The 3,997-nt window shown below is 50.1% G+C and overlaps 1 long non-coding RNA gene across 1 annotated transcript; it reads left to right on the top strand.

Moving 5' to 3' along the window:
* The first annotated feature begins 480 nt into the window (after positions 1-480).
* On the top strand, positions 481-3,787 carry LOC132343609 (uncharacterized). Its single transcript, XR_009492526.1, has 2 exons — positions 481-2,606; positions 3,506-3,787. It is a non-coding gene; the product is annotated as an uncharacterized lncRNA (long non-coding RNA).
* Positions 3,788-3,997: the final 210 nt, after the last annotated feature.

Below are 3,997 nucleotides of genomic sequence, written 5' to 3'. Positions count from 1 at the left end.
ACAATCATTCTCCAAGAGCCTGCTGTGGAGCAGACATTGGAGGGACCAATAGGATGCCGCTCCCTTCCTGGCTGAGGAGACAGGCTCCTAAACAAAGAAGCCTGATGCTGGCGATAAGGGCTGAGCAAAGCACACAGCAGTGATTCATGGGATCTGTTCTGTGGCAACAGAAACCCAAATGTAAGATCCATTCTTTACCCATCAGAGATCTTGTCAACCACCGGTCATTTTCCAAGTTCCCTAATAAGCCTGCAAGAATCACAGTGCTGAGATATGAGCTAGAGGTTTACTTGGCTTCATTTCCTTGAGTCACTTAGGAAGAAGGGACTCTCTGCCCCCATTCATAGAGCTGAGGCTCGGTTGGATGGAAACAATGAAATGATTCACACGTGATTAGAGGGCTTAATTGATAAAAAACCAGATTTTTTTTTTTTTTTTATTGCCCACTTTTTTTTTTTTTTTTGAGATTCAGATGATGGAGTTGGTGGGGGAATGGTATACAGACAAGAAACAGAAAATAATATGCTTCTGAATGATGGTCTAACTCTCCATTGTACAGATGAACAAACTGAGACCCAGAGAGGATAATTGCCTTGCTCACGGTGCAGCCTTAGAAGAGAACTTATAAAACTAGTGCAGGCCTGGGGAGTGGGCAGGAAGGGCGGTGTCTGCCTCTGCAGGGACCCACACTGCTTTCTTCATTAGGGATTAATTAAGCAGCAGCTACAGTGGTGGTAGACAGAGCTAATATCCAAGCATTTGGTTTGTGGCAGGAGATGGGTCCCCTGTGGGTGGTGCTGGGTGTCCCACACTCTGGAGGGGAGAGGGTGGGGAGCACTTGGAAGAGATGGGGCTCTGGTCTCATCCCTGGCAGCTCTGCCATCCCTCCACATCACTCTCTCTGGCTCCTGGAAAGAGGGAGGGCCAGAAGCACCAGCGGTTCCATTTTATGGTTGAGGAAGCTGGCATCCAGAAAGGGTTTGGCAGTTTGCCCCAGGGCAATCTTCAAAGTGAACTGCTGGCAGAGCCTGGCCTGCAGTCCAGACCGCTGTGTTTTCATGCCTCCCTGGGCTCTCTCCCCAGCCTCGCAGAGCTTCTGCTCCTGGAATACAGGTCAGGATGCCATCTACCCACAAGGGGCTGTATCCAGTCCTCTGCCGTGAGCTACCTGTCTCTAGGGAGCTCCGTCAGAGCAGAGAAACCCAGATCAGTCTGTCTCAGAACCTCTGCCAGGAAGTTCTTTCTTGGTTTGTGTTTTTTCATACAGACACAGCCATCTCCTCTTTAAGACTCCCCACACTAAGAGCCACCTCTCTCATCTCTCGTTAGCCTGGCCCAGCACCTGGTTGAGTGCGTGTTCTAGAAACATCAGTTCCCTGCTCCTGCCCTTATATGGCTGACCCGGAGGGAGATGGGTCTGGAATTCTGATTATCTGCATTGCAGCAGATCCATTTCCTGAGAGCTGCAAGGGAAGGGCCTTTATGCCCTGAAATATGAGATTGCAAATGCAGATGCCTGGGGGTGGGGGGGGGCATGGAGGCAGATAACAAAGAAAGGAAGCCCTGCTGATGGTTCTTAGGGACCCCAAACTCCACCTATGTTAGTGGACATCTTTACTCAGCTTCAGCCCACACTGCTTTCAAGAAACCAGACCCAGGTTTGCATTGGCAAGGGAGGCAGAGATTTTAATCTCTGTGTGAAATTTCCTGATTTGACAGTGTTGGTGTTAAACTCATCTTCTAAAAAAAGGCACTGTGCCATCAGATCAAACAAAACAAGACTGAGCTGCCCCTTTGCAGACTCAGTTTACCACTTTCTTAGGCATAAGGCTACACAGAGCACAGAAGGAGCAGGGTGGGTAAGGGTCTATAGGAGAGGGGTTCATGGCATCCTCTTCTTCCCCTTTCCTGGAACCTTTTTGGGGAGCAGAGACTCCCCTGCACTGTACCTGAAGCTGCGTCCCTGGCCTCATTGGCACTGGGCCCTGTGCCCTCAAACTCCATCCACCTACCCTGGTGTTCTTGGAGTCTGTCTCTGCTTCACTCCACCATGTTCCTCCCTTCCCTGTGGGTAAATGAGAGGGAAAACCATCAAGTCCCATGTGTTCCACAGCGTGGCTTGGCAGCGTTCATCTCAAATGTCTTCTCAGCGCATCTCCGTGTTTTCAATTACCTCCTAACTCACCTCCGGGGAGCCCAGCCAAGCAGGAGGATTAGTAAAGTAATGAGTTTAAATTATTTCGTTTTTTTTTTCCCCTCCCATCTTTATTCTGTGGCAATATTGAATCTAATCCAGGTCCAGATGCATTGGATGATACAAGACAGGTTATGGCTAATAACTGATCTCATTTTCAAATTAATATGCAAATTCCCCTTCAGAGCTGAGGAATGAAAGGGGCTAGTTGGGACTAGCGGGGGAGACAAAGAAGGGAGGAGAAGGCTGCAGTGTCCCTCTCCCCCCTCACTCCAGTCTAATCAGAATCTTTGCTCCAGAGGCAAGGAAGAAGAAATTGATGAGTCCCCAGGCGCACTCAAGTCTCCCTCTGCAGGAAGGCTGTGGGATCTTTGAGCTGCAGAGCTGGAAGGGGATGCACCCCATTTTACAGGTGAAGGAACTGAGGCCCAAAGATTCCACGTGTTTTGGGAGCAGGGTGATGCCTATAAACCAGAGTATTTGAGGGCTTCTCTGCCAGCAGAAAGGCACAAGAGATCAGCCTTCCCTGCAGTGAGTAGCAGGGGAAATAAGATTCTTTCCACTCCTAAGTGAAAATTCATCCCAGAAGCAGGTCCTCTACTGCATGATGTTCTCCATAGGGCCATACATAATGTCTGGTCGGAGTGCTGGCCACTGCTGATAATTACCAGTTGTACAGCCGAATTAATCAATGAAGCCATGAGTTCAGCACACACCTTGTGTACCTACTATATGCCAGTCATTGCACGGAGCACTAGGCATAGACTTTTGTCCTGTGTTAATGTAACCATCAACTCCACATAGCAAACGGGAAAGCTGAGTCCTAGTGAGTGACCTACCTGGGGGAGAGGTTTCCCAGTAGAGGTGGGTCTGACTTCCGCAGCTCCCAGGTTTGTCCTGGTCTCACCCCGTCTCCTGGACCGGCCCTTTGATTTCATGCTGGGTGCCCCTGATCATGGTTGTATGTAGCCTGGCTTCCTTCTGTTTATTTTGAAAAGGATCATGGAAAAATGTGTTGGCACCTACCCAGCTCACCTTGGAAGATGGTTTACTGGGAGGGAAAGGGTCACTGGCTGCAGATGACCCACAGCTCCCGAAGAAGAAGTGGCGGCTCCTTGGCTGGGAGGGAACCCGGCCCGGCATAGGGTGTCGTGGTGCAAAGATTGACGTCTGTGATGCTTCATTAGGCAGGGTTGTCTCAGCAGGAGCCCTGTTCCCTTAATCACTTAATCTTCGTGTTGGTTTCCTTAATGTGTATTTACCCTCTTGTCTTTCCCCTTCTCCTGGCTGCTGTCTGTGCTGTCATTATAGCTGCATCTCGGATTCAGAGGCTGTTGGATGCTGAGCGGTGGGAGGCCGTGGGGCTGCAGGAGGTGGGCCCAGGGGATCAAGGAGACCTTCCTGCTCACCACTTTCAGACTGAGTGTCCCATGTGGAAAGCAGTGACTCAGGCCAGACGCCCAGGGGGAAATCGAGGAGGAGGACCGAGAAGGAGACACCAGGTGGTGCTGTCCAGCGTGCTAGCCACTAGCCACCCACGGCTGTTTTCACTTACACGGAAATTAAGTAAAATGTAGCAGAATGAAAAATTCAGTTCTTCGGTCACACAAGCACTCTCACTTGTGTTCAGTGGCCACGCCTGGCTGGTGGCTGTTGTATTACTATTTATTAGCATGACTAGAGCGTGTCTATCATCACAGGGGTTCGGTTGGACAGTCACTCTAAGGTGTTTCCTGTGTATTAAGCATCTGATTCCTGGTTCGAGTCCCAGGAGATTGCTTCCCTCGATCTCTGGGCCCACCA

Source organism: Bos taurus, chromosome 23 (genome assembly GCF_002263795.3).
Source record: "Bos taurus isolate L1 Dominette 01449 registration number 42190680 breed Hereford chromosome 23, ARS-UCD2.0, whole genome shotgun sequence".
Lineage (NCBI taxonomy): Eukaryota > Metazoa > Chordata > Mammalia > Artiodactyla > Bovidae > Bos > Bos taurus.
Note: the sequence above shows the minus strand (reverse complement) of the source record. Positions and strands in the feature narration are given on the sequence as shown.